The 19,472-nt window shown below is 36.6% G+C and overlaps 1 pseudogene; it reads left to right on the top strand.

The window, feature by feature from the left end:
• The first annotated feature begins 14,233 nt into the window (after positions 1-14,233).
• On the top strand, positions 14,234-14,816 carry LOC141511713 (rho-related GTP-binding protein RhoC pseudogene; annotated as a pseudogene).
• Positions 14,817-19,472: the final 4,656 nt, after the last annotated feature.

Genomic DNA, 19,472 nt, shown 5'->3' with positions numbered 1-19,472 from the left:
TAGTCTAGACCATGCCAGCCTAGAAGCATGTCTGGCACTATTGATCAGAGGCTCAAATTAAATTGAGTGCATCTGAAATATTCTGGGAATAAAGAAATGAAAGCAATTGTAGAGAGGCAAGAGCAATGTTGAACTTAGTCTGCCTATAAATCCTATACCCCATTCTCTTGGATAGAAAGCTTAGTGTTTCCAGTTTATGAATAACTAAAACAGAATGGACATTGACCTATTGCAGAGACTTTGCAGTGAGAGGCAAAACCAAAAATAAAAAAAAAATCTTAGAAATAAGATAGTGTTTCTAGGGAACAAATCTTTGGGGGTTTGAGATCAGTTTGCTTCTGGAAGTGGTGGGGAATTGATTACTGATCTGAGGAGGTCATCCTGTGGTTTGAATGAATTGATGTTAGTATTCTCTGAACTATTTCCAATATTTTGTTTAAATTTTTATTTAGTACATTTCATAAATAACAGCAAAAATACAGAAGAGCAGGAGAGAACAGAAGTTTTCCTAGTAGGATGTGGACTGTGAGTGTTGATCTGATAAGATAATTCACACCAAATTCTAGAGCAAAGATGTAATGAACTTTGGGCAGACCCTGCTATGACCTCCACTAAGACCAGATTGCTATACATATATCTAGAAAGAGTAAATACCCCAAGCATGGTTAATGTAACAGGTATTTAACTAGATGGCAACAGGAAAACAAGGTCAAACTGGAGGCAGCAGAAAAGTCCAGAAAAACAAGATTGTAGATGGAAAGGAGGTAAAGAATCAGAAAACAAGATTATAAAATTAGAGAGGAAAGACATGACCTTAAGTCATGTAGATCCTTATCTAGTCAATTGATTGAGCAAAGAGCAATCCAAAATTCAGTATTGGAGGTAAAAACAATTGCAGAAAAGATGGGTAACTGCTCTAATAATTTGATGAAATGTTCCTATTGGCTACTGTAATCAGAAAAGCTTTGGTACAGGGGACAGAGAGACCAGGGGGTCTGCTGCAGACTTGCAGTAATTTATCCAACTGCATCCTCTTAAACTAAGTAAATGTGTATATATTCCTTGATGATGTAGGTCATTTATACCATAATGATACTCTGTTTTACTAAATTCATAAGAAGGTAGCCAGTAACCTATCTAAGCCAAAAGTAGAATCTGGCACTTCACTACCAAAAGGGTAGAGACCCAAGGAAGGGGCATATTGAACCTGTCCATTTGAAGGAGAAAAGGAAATCCTATTGGGAATTGAAGGAAAGAAAAGTTCTCAACCATTCTTTTATCAGTACTCATGTCTGAACAGATATAAACCACAAAGTTAGAATTTGGGATAAATTCTGCATTTGTGCTTGTCTTTTTAAGGATCTAAATAGAAGAAGATTTTACCTCAATTTCTTCAGTTGTAAAACAAAGGGTTTTTCCTCTTATGGGTCTATGAATATATGTTTCTTTACATTTTTCTTAGTTCAGATTTTATGGTCATTAATGCTGTGGAGAGATTTGCTTGAGAGAATAATATTCTCTTTTGTCTCTCTTTGAAGAATATGCAAGTAGATTTTATCTGGCAGCCATCAAGTGGTTATTCAGGCATTTTCTAATTCTGTAAAATGTGTATGCACATGTATTTTATCCTGAGGAAATGTTTCTTGTTTCCCCTTGAAAGAAAGCTCTCCATTTGTGTCATTATTTTCAAGGGTCACTTCAGACCAAACTGCTTTGGGTAAAGTTCCATCTTTGTTGGCCTTTCCATTTGTTTGTCCAGAAGGAGATTGTGTTCCCAGCTTTAGGGCTGACTTTGAAAATAAAGCTAATCCACATAATTGAAAATAGTTAATTTGCTCAAGTCAGCTAAATCTAATATTGTTGATTTTTCTGTTCTTGAGACAAGGGCAGAAGAAAGAAAATGATAGCTTGCTTTACATCAGTGGCTTTCCAAGAGGTAGGTGCTCATATTAATCAACTTTAACATCTTTTTTTTTAAAGAATTGCATTTATGTTTTTTGTTTTGCCCCCTGAACAAATAGAACTCTTGACTCTGACACTGAATGCTAATCTCCTTGTACCAAAGATAAGCAATTAAGCAAGACTAAATGATAAAATGCTTGTTTGTGAAATACATACATACATACATACATACATACATACATATATTTATGTATGTAATTTCACACCTGAGGTCCCTTTCTTCAGAGGGGTAGAAGTGCATTTCATTATCTTTTTTTTTCCTGGATGGATTGGTCATTAACAATTAATAAGAGTCAATTAATTGGTCCTTTAGTTTTGTTTTTATTTTCAGTGTTACAGTCATGGTGAATTTTGCTTCTCTGGTTCTGCTTGAGGTTGAGAATTCACTACTCCCTATCTAGATCTCTATATTTCCTGAGAAGATCATACTTTATTTCCTTGTCTTAAAAACATTGATTAGATTTCTTTATTGATAATAAAAGTCCCTTGAGATATTGACCTCAGTACATTATTAGAAAAGGTCAGCTTTTGACTAGAAAGGCATACATGCTTTTCTAATGAGTCATAAAACATAAGTGTATCAGGTGAGGGAGGGTACATCTTTGGTTTGATGGGATAGCTTTCATTCTTAGAATGTGGACATCATTATCTTATCCAGACTCTTCTTCTTCCATCAGGTGTTGCATATGCTCTACTTGCTTTCCTCAACTGCATTGGGAGAGAACCAGTACAAAAAGCAGCATAATCCAATAACCCAATCCTCACCAGAAAATCAGCTGTTAATTTCTAGCTTATATTTCCTTTAGTTTAGGGGGAAAACAAAGGACTAGATTCATCTGTTATCATTTCGCTTTAGGGAGTTTGTAAAACATAATAATCAATCAGATTCTCTCTCAGGAACCATTAGTTGTGATAGAATCTTAGCAGTTTAGATGGAGAGTCTGTTCTCTGTCCCATTTAACTTGCATCTAGATACCTTGCTGTCATTGCCCCAGCTTCCATGCAACTCCCTAACCACAAATAATAAATGATGCACATCAGATGCACTGAAGACCTATCACATTTTATCTAAATAAACTTCAAACTAATGAAACAGAAATTATAAGTGAAATTTCATTTAAAATATTTTTGTTTTATTAAATATATCCCAATTACAGGTATTTTTTAAAACAATCATTTTTTTAAATTTTGAGTTCCAATTTTTTCCCAATCTTGCATTTCTTCCCCCTCCTTGATTTTTGATTTATACATGTGAGGTCATGCAAAACACAATAAATGTTACTTTGAAAGATAATGATAAACTTTGAGATGGAGACTTATTCCCTTTGGGAGAGAGAGAGAGAAGGAAGGAGATAAGCATCATTGTCCTTCTTAGACAATTCATGCAGCCATATTCTCTCTCATCTCAGTCCTAGGTGACATATGTAAGATTTAGATAAATTGTGATGGCAGCAATATCCACTGGAGTAGCAGGTGATTCTCCTCCCTCTAGTTACCCCCCCCCTCAATTTTATTCGTTCCTTACAAACCAAGAGCAAATAATAAAACCAAAATAGCTTTGTCCAATTTTCCCCAGGCCTGTATTGACTTTCCTTTTAGCAAAAATCTCTCCTTCGAGGTGAGAAGAAAATGAGATTCTGGTTCTTTAAGACACATAGTCTAGGGGATATGCAGCTTAATGTCTAAAACCTGACTCTCCAAAAACCATTTGGTAGGCAACATGTTTAAATTGAATCTACATTATTTCTATTTTATCTATCACTTTGTTAAGTCTAGAAAGTCAACAATATTAATAAATCAGGTTTCAGAGGTAAAAATGCACTGAAATTTTAGCAATCAGTGCTTGCCAGCCAATTTTGAACTAGGTGTAACCCAGTCTCCCACCCATAGATCATAGCAACTTAAAGAATTCTATTCCAACCAGTTGAGGCTTATTTCCCAGTATGTATTTCTTCTTGTTGGAGAGAGGTAACATTCCTCTGGTTAGGAATTTTGCTGTTTTTTACAAAAACCACTGTGGTATGCTTAACATCAGGAATAAAGCATTAAATCATTAAAATAAGCATCAGCATTTAACAGAAAAGGATGATGAGTCCAATGTCTCAAGCTATCATCACGAATGTCAATCAAAGCAAACATGAAGTAGACTTGTGGAGCATCACCTGGCAGGTAAATGCAGTGACTAGATTACTCATAGGACATATCACATGCATCTGTCACAGCTGTACATGGATATTTATGGATCAAAAGCAAATAGATGTAGTAGCAAAGTACAGCAAAAATCATACCAGCAGGAATATACAGTAATAAAATATGGAGAAACAGCAGCATATGTGCAATTAAGCAAATAGCAAAATCACGCATAGTTAATGAACAAATGTTATTACAGCATATGCATGATACAAACCCTAAGTAAAGTAAATAAGTATGGACAAGAAACTTTAAAAAGCATATTCAAATACGAAGTGATTAACATGGACAAGCAATGAATTTGTGCAATTAAAGCAAGGCTCATTTTCATGGGTAAATATCAGCATCATTGTTTGGTTTCATGTGGAGCCATTTTTCTTGGGATATTGTAAGTCTATTAGACTAAACTTAGCTCTCCTGTGTCTTACTTATTTTTCTAGACCAGCATCAAATGACAGAATGGACTTATCATTATTCTCATCAGAATTATAGCCCAACAATATAAAAAGTGCAATGGGCTCAGCCTGGTTAATGGTATTGCTCTGCTCTGTGGTATATGTTTATAACCTTGGAATCTCTGCAGCTGAATTACTAGACAGAAAAGATATTGCCTCTGGGTTCAATTATTTTTTGTTGCTTATTGGTTTAAGGCACACAATATTGTCTTTACTTGAACTATCCCTTTCTGAGCTGTTGTCATTGTCAGATGGTCTTTGTGTGATTGACAGGTAGTCCCATTTACTCTGGGTAATTTGTGTTTACCTGCCTTTATCTTCTCATCAAGGACTCCAACCAAGTCATCTATAGGTAACAAGTAACTGGTAATTATAAGTTATAGTAATTGTATTAAAGGACCCTTGCCAATTTGGGGGTCATTTTATAAATAAGCAAGTTTTCCTGTTTTTTTACCACTAATATGCATTTCTCATGAACATTACAATTTCTAAGCAAACTATTTTCTTGCTGAAGGTCTTGATAATGAACTCAGGTATTATAGGATTTGTTTCTGTCACCATTATTCTGGACTGAAGTTGTAGCTAGATGGTAAGTTCCTTTCTTCTCTTTCACTCAGGAGAGGTATATTGGTTGTGAGTGACTCCAGATTTTTCCATCTGTAGAGACTTCCAGACATAAGGTAGGCATAGTTTACCCCCAAATATCAGTAGACAGAATATCAGTATTAGTTGCATTATTCCTGGGGAAAATGTACACACATTACAAGGAGAGGCACGTATATTCATTCCTCTAAGATTTTTGTTTTGGGTTCACAGTCCCTAAGAATTTTATGTGTGTACAGTTGAAACATAGATTGTGCATCCCCTTGAGGGTGATAAGGTATTTTAATGCTTCCCAAGTTAGCATTTCCTTGAGCAACATACCTTCAAAGTGTTTGCCTTGATTTGAATTTGAATAGATCCTAGCAGGAAGCTCATATACAGAGAAATATTCCTTCCCCAATATTTGAAACTTTCTGGTTTTTACTGAATTAGGCTATGTATATCTTGTAAAATAATCTGTCTCTATTAATAAATATATGGTTGATGTTTTTACCCTCTTCTTGCAGAGATAGGAAAGTCGGTGTAGACTAGTCTCAAAGAATTGTGTTCATGCTTTTATTTTTCAAGTATGCAGCCTAGATTTTTTCTTTAAATGCAATGAACCCAAGTCTCACACTTAATATCCTTTGTAACCATTTGAGGCTAGTAAAATCCCTTCTCACTAGTTGCAGAGTCCTCCCTTGATCCTTGTCCTAAAGCCATTGTGTAAAGTTTTCATAGAGTGTCATGATCTGGGTAGCAGCAGCTCACTCTTGGTATCATGTGGGATGAGTCTTGGTTTAGTCTAGGTTTAGTCTAGTACTCCATTGTTTGACTTCTACCAATTGTCTAAGGAACTGGCACTTGGTCCTTTTGTATCATTTTGTTGCTTCTTGGTTTATGTCTGTTTTTTTCTGTCCAGTTAGATATCAACTCTTGCCCTTAGTTAACCAAATACAACTGAGGCAAAGAAAGTTGATTCAGTGAAGCAAAGTTCACATTCCATACTGACTTGATATCAATTCGTAGTCCCAGACCTTCAGCTATACTTCTGTTTTTTTAATCTTAAAAATTTTACAACAAATATAATAAATAAGCACATTTGCACTATAGAAGGAAATGATTACTCGTAAAATTGTAAATCTCTATTAGTAAAAGTTGTTTTTTTAAAATATATATTCAACATGTAACTTAGAAAGGCTGTCCTGTTTGTGATTCTCTCTGGATGTCTTTCTGTTCTTTTTTTTCATTTGGGAGGAGGGAGAAAATCCTATTTCTAAGTCTCTCTCTTCATTTCCCTCTCCCTTATTTGAAAAGAAAATGTTTATAATAAATATGTATATGTACATACCTGTTTTTCTTGAACACACACATATATATCTGTATAAACATAAACAGACATGCATATATCATGCTTATATATGGTTACAATATATACATGTGTACAACATTTATCATATATATTACACACATGCCCTTATACACAGATACATATATGTATATAATATACACATGTGTGTTTTTAAGCTAAACTCATGTTCAAAAATGTTCATATTATTTTGCATCTTGAGTCCAACACTTCTCCATAAGAAGATGATTTCATAATCAGAACTCTGTAATTATGATTGTCATTACAATGATCAGAGTTTTTAAATCCTTAAAGTGGTTTCCTTTAACATTGTTATTTTATAAAGAACTGATTTCCCTGGTTCTATTCACTTCATTCTGCATTAGTGTAAATCTTTTAGGTTTCTCTGAAATCATCTCTTTCATAATGAATTAGGGAGCAATAGTATTTACTACACTTGCGTGCCATCATTTATTTAGCTGTTTACTGTTGCTATTTGTTTGAAGTCTAGTTCCATAAGTGCACATATCTTTTGTATTTTTAGTGAATCACTCTGCTTCAGTATAAAGTGACCCTATGTTTTCTTTTCAAGCTAGTAAAACTATTAAACTAAATAATAAACAGAAATTGGAGAATTTGTACAGTTGAACAGAGAAGGGAAAAAAATATTTAAGTACCTACAATGTGCTAGATATTATACTAAGCCCTCTATAAATATTATTTCCTTTGTTCCTTAATATAATTCTGTAGGTACCCTTTTTTGTAGTTGATAGAACTGAAGTAGGCAGAGGATAAATGACTTGCCTGTGGGGGTCACACAGAAGTTGAATTCAGGTCTATCTTACTCTACGCTTAATATTTTATCCTCAGCACAATTCAAGCATTGGGTTTAATTGAGATTTTACTTATTTACAACCCACAGTTGAGCCATACTTGCCAAAATGAACCAGAACAGAACATTCAGAATGCTTCTAATCTAGCTTTCTCCTAGTGATCTAGTTTTCTCATAATTTATTCTCTGACATGCATTCTTTGAGGCCAGTGATATTATTGGCCTCTTTGTTGTTCTGTATACAAGACCCTCCATCTCTTGGCTACAGGTATTTTCTCAGCTTGTCCCCTTGTCTGGAAACATTTCTCTTCTCCCATTCTACTACTGACCTCTCTGGCTTCCTCTAAGTCCCAACAAATCCCACTTTGTCCAAGAAGCCTTTCCAAATCCCTTTGATTTTCAGTGTCATCTCTCTGTTAATTATCTCCAGTGTATACTGTAGATAACTTTGTATATATTTGTTTGCGTGTTGTCTTCTCTCATTCAATTATAAGCTCCTTGAGGGCAAGATCTGTCATTTGCTTCTTTTGGTTTCCCAATGCGTGAAGGCATTTAATAACTGTTTACTGAATGAAAACATAATAAATGCAAAAGGAATGACAAAGAAAATGAATCCATTGTTTTGGAAATAGTTACACCTTTATAAAAAAGATTCAACTGAATAGCAGATATAGCCTCAGTGTTACCTATCATTCTTCTGGAATTGCTGTTCTGTGAATGTATTTAGATTGGATAAGTAGTGTGTTTATCCCTTGAGTTTGATTTTATATACATACATGCATATATATATATATACACATATATTTTATATGTGTATATATATATATATGTATATATAATTTATTTTTTTAACAGTCAGGGTTTATGAGAATCAAGATTTTAGTCTCAGGAAATTCACTTTAGGAGAAGTAAAAATTGACATGGACCAAAAATTTCGCCTTCCCTAAAACTTTATCAACTGAAACTGAAAGATTTTTGAGTTTTCTGCTCAAATGGAATCTGGCAATCTAAGTTTATTTTAAGAAGACAGGTAGGTTGGAAAAATAGGGAAAGCTGGAACTCTGCCTAACTCTTTCTATGAAACCAATATGGTGCTGTTACCTAAACTAGGAAGAGTTAAAACAGAGAAAGAAAAATATAGACCTATTTCCCTGATGAATATAGATGCAAAAATCTTAAATAAAATCTCAACAAAACAATTACAACAAGTTATCACTAGGATAATACATTATGATGAAGTAGGGTTTATTCCAGGAATGCAGGGTTGGTTCAATATTAGGAAAACTGTTAGTATATTCAATTATATCAGCAACAAACCTATCAGAAATCCTATGATCATATCAATAGATGCTGAAAAAGCTTTTGACAAAATACAGCATCCATTCCTATTAAAAACACTAGAGAGTGTAGGAATAAATGGACTGTTCCTTAGAATAATTAGCAGTATCTATCTGAAACCATCAACAAGCATTATATTCAATGGGGAGAGGCTAGAGGCATTCCCAATAAGTTCAGGGGTGAAACAAGGGTGCCCATTGTCACCACTACTATTCAATATTGTATTAGAAATGTTAGCTTCAGCAATTAGAGAAGAAAAAGAAATTGAAGGAATTAGAATTAGGAAGGAAGAGACAAAACTCTCACTCTTTGCAGATGACATGATGGTCTACCTAGAAAATCCCAAGAAATCATCCAAAAAACTACTGGAAACAATTAGCAATTTTAGCAAAGTTGCAGGTTATAAAATAAACCCTCATAAATCCTCAACTTCAACTTTTCTATATATGTCTAGCAAAATACAACAGGAAGAGCTAGAAAGAGAAATCCCATTCAAAGTAACCTCAGACAATATAAAATACTTGGGATTCTATTTGCCAAGACAGACTCAGAATCTTTTTGAAAACAATTATAAAACACTTCTCACACAAATTAAATCAGATTTAAATAACTGGGCAAATATCAACTGCTCAGGGATAGGTAGAGGTAATATAATAAAAATGACAATTCTTCCAAAACTAAACTACCTGTTTAGTGCCCTACCAAACAAAATCCCCCCAAAATTACTTTAATGAGTTAGGAAAAATTGTAAGTAAATTCATATGGAGAAATAAAAAGTCAAGAATTGCCAGGAGTTTAATGAAAAAAGTGCAAAAGAGAAGGTGGCTTAGTCCTACCTGATCTAAAATTATATTATAAAGTATCAGTCATCAAAACTGTTTGGTATTGGCTAAGAGTGGTGGACCAGTGGAATAGACTAGGTGTAAAAGCAGGAGATGATTATAGTAATCTGCTGTTCAATAAACCCAAAGAGTCCAGCCATTGGGATAAAAACTCCCTCTTTGATAAAAAACTGCTGCGATAATTGGAAGTTAGTATGGAAGAAACTTAGATTAGTCCAACACCTAACACCCTTTACCAAGATAAGATCCAAATGGTTATAGGACTTAGACATAAAAAATAATACTATAAGCAAATTAGAAGATCAAGGACTAGTCTACCTGTCAGATCTATGGAAAGGGGAGCAGTTTATGACTAAGGAAGAGTTGGAAAACACCATCAAAAACAAATTAGATGATTTCAATTACATTAAATGAAAAAGCTTTTGCACAGATAAAACCAATGTAACCAAGATCAAAAGAAATGTAGTAAATTGGGAAAGAATCTTTACAACTAATGATTCTGACAAAGGACTCATTTCTAAAATATACTGAGAACTGAGTCATATTTTTAAAACCAAAAGCCATTCCCCAATTGACAAATGGTCAAAGGATATGAAAAGGCAATTTACAGATGAGGAGATCAAAGCAATCCATAGCCATATGAAAAAAAATGCTCTAAATCATTATTAGAGAAATGCAACTTAAAGCTTCTCTGAGGTACCACCTCACACCTCTCAGATTGGCCAATATGACCAGGAAGGATAATGATCATTGTTGGAGGGGTTGTGGGAAATCTAGGACACTATTACACTGTTGGTGGAGCTGTGAACTCATCCAACTCTTCTGGAGAGCTATTTGGAACTACACCCAAAGGGCAACAAAAATGTGCACCCTTTGACCCAGCAATACCACTACTGGGTCTATACCCTGAAGAGATGATGAAAAAGGGTTAAAAATATTACTGGTACAAAAATATTTACAGCAGCCCTGTTTGTGGTGGCAAAGAATTGGAAATCAAGTAAATGTCCTTCAATTGGGGAATGGCTTAGCAAACTGTGATATATGTATATCATGGAACATTATTGTTCTATTAGAAACCAGGAGGGATGGGATTTCAGGGAAGCCTGGAGGGATTTGCATGAACTGATGCTGAGTGAGATGAGCAGAACCAGAAAAACACTGTATATATCCTTACAGCAACATGGGGATGATGTTCAACCTTGAAGGACTCGCTCATTCTATCATTGCAACAAGCAGGAACAATTTTGGGCTGTCTGCAAAGGAGAGTGCCATTTGTATCCAGATAAGGAGCTGTGGAGTTTGAACAAAGTTCAAGGACTATTCTCTTTAATTTAGGAAAAAACCAGATATCTTATTGTCTGATCTTGTTACCTCTTAGACTTCTCCTCTCTTCTTTAAGGATATGATTTCTGTCTCATAACACCCAATTTGGATCAAGGTACAACATGGAAACAAAGTAAAGACTGACAGATTGGGGGGAGGGAAATAAGATTGGGGGAAAAATTGTAAAACTCAAATAATATCTTTAATAAAAATAAATTTAAAAAAAGAAAGCATAAAAAAAGAAAAGAAAAAAGAAAAAAAGAAAAAAAAGAAGACAGGAAGGTTATGCATGGGCTATTCTTTATACTAAAGAGAATTCTTCATGTGGAGCTCAAAAGGCTCCCACAGGACACCTTACTTACAAAGAAAGGCAGAGTGCCTCAAGAAGGTCTATGTAAAGAGAAAAAAAAGATGGAATTCAATAGATATTTTCCTTCTTTGGAATAAATTAATAACACTGCTAGGAACTTAAATTTTATTGGCTAATAGAAGTGTTATATTAATTTATTGCAAAGAATAAGATAGATCTTGCATTCCTTAAAGCAAAAATAATTTTGGAGATTGTTTTTCATATTAATATATATATATATATATATATACATATACATATACATGTATGTATGTATTTAGTACATTTGTAGATTCTGACATTGAAATGACTGAATATAAACCATGATTTGGGGTTTTTTCCATTTTTTTTTTTTGGAGTAGGATATGAGTAGCTCTCTCTTGAAGTCACTCTGGTGTCTTCTTTTGTCAGAGTTGACCCAGTATTCAATAGGGGTGGGAGAGTGAAACATAAACTGTACAGAACTTTGAGTAAGGTACCAGACAGTACCTACTTCCTGAGGACCAGAAGTAAATATGGAGAGTCTCATAGCAAAAAAAAAAAAGTCATCCAGGAGGTGATAACTACTTTGGCCATGAAGACTCCTGAAACAGATAAGAGTACAAAATTGCCCTTTGTTCCCCATTTCTTTTTCTGTTTCTACAACAGGAGTTGTTGAAGAAGAGGAATGATGCTGGAACTGTAGTTTTTGGACAATTCATAGACATTAACTGCTGTTATTTTAAATGTGAGCCCTTTGTCCAATGACAAGGTTTTGAGAGACTATCATTGGACTATTATTCACTACAACTAAAACTAGAAGACAGAAAGGAGTCATAGAATAAAGTTCCATTCTCTTGAGAGTGATATCTTTTCTTAGAGAGATAAATACTAGAGTTGAGAGTTGATTTCTACATGAAGTCCCAAATCAATAAGAAGTATCTCAACCATGGAATACTTAGTTATCTTGCTCTGTAAGGTTTGTGATGAGTGTAAAAGAGACATACCCATTGAGAAGAAAACTACGCTTAGGCCTAAAGCAGATTTCATTTTCCAAGATACTGTATCTAGTTACATGGTAATTGCATCATGGAGGGCATCGGTGGAAGAAGAAAGATGGAGCTGCTCCTGGGGTCAGGGTACCATGAAGATGACCTTGAAGAGTTTCTGAGTAATCATGGAAATCAGATACATATCCATATGAATGAAGACCTAGCAGATGAATAGTAGTTTTGAGCCATAGCAACAAGGCTACATTGGAACATGAATCCTGGGAGAGAAAATTTCCCAGTTATTCAAAGGAAAAAGAGGGCAATTGTAATTATTTAAGAATATGTTTGAAATAAGGGGGCAGCTAGGTGGTGCAGTGGATAGAGCACTGACCCTGGAGTCAGGAGTCAGGAGTACCTGAGTTCAAATCTGGCCTCAGACACTTAATAATTACCTAGCTGTGTGGCCTTGGGCAAGACACTTAACCCCATTGCCTTGCAAAAACTAGAAAAAAAAGAATATGTTTGAAATTATATCCCAGTTAGCTTACTATTCATTTTAGTCTTTTTTTTTTTTGCAAGGCAAACGGGGTTAAGTGGCTTGCCAAAGGCCACACAGCTAGGTAATTATTAAGTGTCTGAGGCCAGATTTGAACCCAGGTACTCCTGACTCTGGGGCTGGTGCTTTATCCACTATGTCACCTAGCCACCCCTCATTTCAGTCTTGATGAAATAATTTAATATGATAAATCTGTCTCTTGCCTTGGTCTTGTTAATATGGCAGATAATTGTATATTTAAATAATAGATTTTCCACCTCTGTAGTAAAATAAATAGGATGATGCAAACTATTATCTGAAATATCCCCCAACATATCTCCTAATACATGTGAATCATGGGTTAATGAGCAAAAAATTTTAAAAATAATATATAGGTGAAACTTCTGTGCTGAATCTGCTGCCAAAAATGTAAGATCAGAGCAATTCTATTAATAACCTGACAGAATCCCCTTAATTAAAAAAATATATAGCTCGATAATTGTCACTTATATATGAAGGAAGGCACAGGGGAGGGTATTGAAATATGCATAGGATAATATGGTTCAGGACTAAAAAATGTGGCCCATGGGCAGCTAGGGGATAGAGTGGATAGGTGCCAATGTGTAGGAGGACTCGTCTTCCTGGGTTCAAATCTACCCTCATACATTTACTAGCTGTGTGACCCTCTGCCTCAGTTTCCTCATCTGTAAAATGAGCTGGAGATGAAATGGCAAACCACTCTGATATCTTTGTTAAAAAAACTCAATGGAGTAATGAAGACTCAGAAATGACTGAAACAACCAAGCAACAAAAGAACAAAAGAGGCCCATTTCATGTTATTTATCATACTTAAAAAAGGAAGCAAATTAAAAATAAATACATGAGAAAGTTGGTAGTTTATACTGAGTTTCACTGTCGATGTATTCTGGATACCTCTATATTTCATCTTTAACTTTAAAATTTATAAATGAATACTTAGGAACTCCAGAAAGTAGAAGCTTTAGTGAATTGATTGTCATTAACTGATTGTACAATTTTGTAAACCATTATATATCAAGAGATATAATTGTTATTAACCACATGTGTTGGCAAGAGAATTTCATTGCATTTCTTCCTCTGCCCAAAATTTACTTTGGGAAATAAAATCAAATGAGAATAGTTCTGGGTATCTCTAAGTAGTGAGAATACAAGGAGAAATATATTGAGAATTTCATTTCAGTCAATCTGTGGTATTAGTCTGGTGAGGTATCCTTTTTTTATTTTTTATTTTCATTTTTTAGGTTTTTGTAAGGTAATGGGTTAAGTGGCTTGCCCAAGGCCACACAGCTAGGTAATTATTAAGTGTCTGAGACTGGATTTGAACCCAGGTACTCCTGACTCCAGGGCTGGTGCTCTATTCACTGTGCCACCTAGCCACCCATGAGCTATTCTTCTTTAAGAAGATAGGTAAGGGGTGACTGTGCAGCACCATGTGGAGCCCGAGCACCATGTGGAGCCTGAGCTCCAGCCATGGCTACAATTTGGAAAAAGCTGGTGATTGTGGGGGATGGAGCCTGTGAGAAAACCTGCCTCCTCATTGTCTTCAGTAAGGATCAGTTCCCTCAGGTCTATGCCCCACTGTCTTTGAAAACTACATTGCTGACATCAAGATGGATGGCAAGCAGGTGGAGCTGGCACTGTGGGACACAGCTGGGCAGGAAGACTATGACTGACTTTGGCCACTATCTTATCCCGACACTGATGTCATCCTCATGTGCTTCTCCACTGATAGCCCAGACAGCCTTGAGAACATCCCTGAGAAATGGACACCCGAAGTAAACACTTCTGCCCCAATGTACCTATCATCCTCGTGGGTAATAAGAAGGAGTTAAGGCAGGATGAGCATACCTGGAGAGAGCTGGCCAAGATGAAGCAGGAAACTGTGAGATCAGAGGAGGGACAGGACATGGACAATCAGATCAGCTCTTTTGGCTACCTTGAGTGTTCTGCCAAGACCAAGGAAGGGGTTCGAGAAGTTTTTGAAATGGCCACCCGAGCTGGCCTGCAGGCCCAAAAGAACAAGTAGCAGTGGGGCTGCCCTCTCCTTTGAGCTCCCCCTGATCCACATCTTCAGATTCTATATTGTTCTTGGTATCCAAGGCTGCTATTGAGTAGAGAAGTTCTTTTATTTATTTTTTTGGGGGGAGGGACCATCTATATCCGCATGAGCATCACAACTAACTCTGAAATAGGACTGTGCTTTCCATGTCCAGGAAGCAGGGATAGGGGTGTGAGGGTACCCTAAGGTTCACCCACCAGCATTTTATTTTTATATTAACTAGTTCTGGAGCCTAGTTCTTTTCAGTGCCTCCCAAGGAACGAGGCTTTCTTCCCTCTTATTTATCATTGTTCTTCCTGGTGGAAGATACTCAATAAAAGTCTATGGGGGTTATCCAGAAAAAAAAAGAAGATAGGTAACCATATGAGTTAGGGAGGAGAGTGGGTTATTAGTCTTCCTTACTACTTAGTAGTGAATAAATTCTCAGGGAATGTATTTCTTAGTGAATTATCATTGGGCTAACACTGCACATATAAAGGAGGGCAAAAGACAGTTCCTACTTTAAGTTAAGAAAGGAGCTGAACTTCCTCACATGACTGTTGAGATTCCTATCAGTTTTCTCTTCTTCTAAGATTCATATCATGTGGGGTTCATGTGTATAGAGGTCAAACAAAAATTGACTTTAGAGCTGTCCTTGCGTGTGGATCTCTAAAAAGATGGTTCTGCCTGCCTTCTGATCAGTGATGATCTTTTAAATGTTCATCTTATCTACAACCTTTTTTTTTTTGTCAAAGTTTGGGCATAGACACAGACTGAGACAGGATGGCATGCAGTTGGATGGAAACTTAAGAGTCCTTGACTATGGCTGTGCTGGAAGAGACAATATAATGGGTAATAAAATTGAGGCCAAAATTAAACCAAAGGAAGAGAGTGGATTGAATTACCTTCAGAAAATTTCAATTATTTCAAATTTCTTTCAGAAAATTCTTAATACAATATTTCATGGTATTATCTTACTGAAACATGGAGTACAATAGTCTCTGAAGAACTGGAAATGAATTCCAAGTTCATAGACAGTAATGGAGAAGTATAAGAAGGCTGGAACAGATAGAAGAAAAGGAGTAAAAGATGTCATCACGGAAATGTATGAGAAAATGAAGAAAGCTTTGTCATGTGGAAGTTCAACTGCTGTACTGATATCCTTATGATAACAAGAAAAAGCAAGGAAAGCCTGCATTAGATTGAGTGGACCCTTGGTTATGAACTTATGACAGAGCGTGGACAAGAATGATAGGGTAGGCAAGTATGAATGATTGTGATCTGCATAGTTGGAAGGAAAATACGTATTGCTGAGATCATGATCGAGCATATAATGCAACTGTATATTGTGGGATCTTAATGCTGGTGCCTTCCTTATCTCTAATGCATATATATACATATATATACACATACATAAATGTGTGTGTGTGTGTATAATTTGTACATAGTTTTCATATTTTCTCCTCCATTAGACTGAGTTTCATTTTTTTTTTAGGTTTTTGCTAGGCAATGGGGTTAAGTGACTTGCCCAAGACCACACAACTAGGTAATTATTAAGTGTGTGAGGCCAGATTTGAACTCAGGTAGTCCTGACTCCAGGGCCAGTGCTCTATCTACTGTGCCACCTAGCTGCCCCTAGACTGAGTTTCTTGAAAGGGACTACTATTTGCCTTTATTTTTCTCCAGGATTTAGCAAATTATCTGGAACAATAGCAGGCACTTAAATGCTTATTGATTGACTCATCATTACTTGCACTGAAAACTCTGCATTTTGAAAATTTAGGACCCAGGTCCCAAAGCTAGCAGGACAGTCTTAGGTCTTCTGACCAGTGACTTGTCCATGGTTACATGGACAGCAAGTGTTGAAGATAACATTTGAACTTAGGTCTTTCTGACTCCAAAACTAATACACTACTCTCTTCTGTTTTTAATAATAGAGTTGTTTCTTGCAGAAAATGTAACTCTAGCAATGAAGTTTTAATCAAAGATTTATTTTTCTTATTGAAACTTATGCCCCCCTTTCCCGTTGTCATTCAATGATCTTTGCACTGTCATTGTCCTTTGCAAGTGGTTGTATGAAGATCTGTTTTGATACTGCATCTCAACAATTTTTCAAATCTACTTATCCTGCCCTAATTTCTTTGCTGACCTCTATTTTCACATCTCCAACTGCCTATTCGATAGTTAGAATTGGATGTCTTGTAGACATCTTAAACTCCACATGTCCAACACTGAACTTATTTCCCCCAAACTCTCCCCAGTTCCAAACTTCCCTATTACTATCAAGAGCACCCCCCTACTCTTCTAGTTCCCCAAGTCCTCCTAGACTCATCATTTGCATCCCCCATTTCCATGTTGGTGACAAGGCTACTCAATTTTACCTTTGCAATATCTCTCCGCTATGCCTCCCTCTCTCCTCCTACATTGGCACCATGCTGGTGCAGGACCTTATCATTTCATGCTAAAGCTATCGCAATAGTCTGTTAATGAGTCTGCCTACCACAAGTATCTTACCACTCTGGTCCACCTTCCACATACCCACTAAATTGATTTTCCTAAAGAACAGGTCTGCACTTCAGGCCAAGATGGCAGAGAGAAGACAGGCACAGTTCTAAAGTCTCCTGATCTTTCCCCATCTATCATATGAAACAAACCTCTTAAAAGAAATCTGACCTGAAAAACCCAGAAAGAAAAGCTGGGAGAAAGAACATCTACCTCAGGATTTGTCTTCCTCAGCATCACTGGATGGGTGAGTCTGGGAGCAGAAGGCGGATCAGCCCTGGATCCGCCAGATTAGCAGCTGAATTGGAGCTGGGGAGTCTGAGGGCCTGAGAGCCTGACCCGCTGGATCAGAGATGGGACCAGACAGCAGGGGCTTGAATCAACCAGGGATCAGGGGCGCACTGACCCTCTGGAGCTTGCCAACAGGGCTGGGGGGAGAGTTCTGGTGCAGGAGAGCTGTGGACACCATCCCTGGGCTCCTTTGGTCTGAGGAACTCTGAGTCCACACCTCCATTGCTCTGAGGCCTCTTCCTGGAACAAACAATTGTAGACAACTTCTGCCTCAGGCACAGGTGTATGAGCAGAAGAACCCAGCCCAGCTAACAATAGGGAAAGGGATAACCTCAGGCCAGGGCAAAGCCCACCATTGATTGAAAGCAAAAGGATTCATTAGCTCCAACTCCTCCCTTCAAGCTAAGGGAGAAGGCCTCAATCAAGGTCACAGACACTCCAGAGAAAGCAACCAGCACCTCCTACTGGCCAGCTGAGAAATTGCACTCAGTGAATAAATCCTCTATTGATCCCAAGCCCCTGGGAACCAGCCCCTCCCCAACTCAATGTCTTAGCAAAATTAAGAAGGGTCAGCGGAAAGGTGGATCCATAGAAAAATTCTTGGGAGAGAAAGACCCTAACTCAGAGAGAACTAGAACCTCTGAAGAGAACATGACCTAGTCTTCAACACAGAAAGACTTCCTTGAAGAAATAAGGAAGGAGTTTAAAAATCAACTGGAAAATTTGGGAGACAATTAATACCTTGCAACAAGAAAACAAATCCTTAAAAAACGCAATTGGACAAATACAAAATGAGAATAATTCTCTCAGATCCTCAATTGGGCAAATGCAAAAAGAAAATAATTCTCTCAAAACCTCAATTGGTCAAATGGAAATCTCTTTCAAAAGTAGAATGGACCAATTGGAAAAGGAGTTGCAAAAGGTTAATGAAGAAAACTCCTCTCTAAAAAAAAATAATGGAATTTGAAGAACCTAATGACTCCATGAGACAGCAAGAGCCAGTTAGACAAAACCAAAAATTAGAAAACATAGAAGAAAATGTAAAATACCTCATCAGGAAAACCACTCACCTTGAGAATAGGTCGAGGAGGGGCGACCTGAAAATTATTGGACTTCCTGAAGACATTGAAGAGGAAAAAAAGCCTGGACTTAATATTACAGGAAAACTGCCCTGATATCATGGAACTAGAGGGCAAAGTAGTTATTGAAAGAATACTTTGATGCCTTCCAGAAAAAGATCCTAAAATGAAAAGACCAAGGAATGTTGTAGCCAAATTCCAGAACTATCAGATAAAAGAGAAAATCCTGCAAGCAGCCAGAAAGAAATAATTCAAATATCAAGGAACCACAGTAAGGATTACACAGGACCTGGCTGCATCAACATTAAGGGATCAAAGGGCCTGGAACAAGATATTTCTAAGAGCAAGGGAGCTTGGAATGTAACCAAGAATCCACTATCCCGCAAAGCTGAGCCTTCTTTTCCAGGGAAAAAAGATGGACATTTAATGAAATGTAAGAATTCCAAAAATCCCTGATGAAAAGACCAGAGCTAAATAGAAAATTTGGACATCAAACAGGAGGTTCAAGAGACACATGAAATTGCTATCCAATAAGTTGAAACTGGCTATATTCCAGCATGGGGGAAAAAGATTCTCATAAATCTTGAGAATTGTAACTCTAACAGAGAGAATATACCCAGCCAGAAGTGATGGACATTCATGACCTATCCATGAGACTGCTATCCAACGGGATGTAACTGGCTTTAACCCTACTTGGGAGAAAGACTCTAATAACTCTCAAGAATTTTAACTCTATTAGACAGAATGTACTTAGCTAGAAGTGACAGATACTCAGAATTTTCTATGACTCAGAATG

Source organism: Macrotis lagotis, chromosome 2, assembly GCF_037893015.1.
Source record: "Macrotis lagotis isolate mMagLag1 chromosome 2, bilby.v1.9.chrom.fasta, whole genome shotgun sequence".
In the NCBI taxonomy this organism is placed as follows: Eukaryota; Metazoa; Chordata; class Mammalia; order Peramelemorphia; family Peramelidae; genus Macrotis; species Macrotis lagotis.
This window is presented reverse-complemented; position numbering and strand designations above follow the sequence as displayed.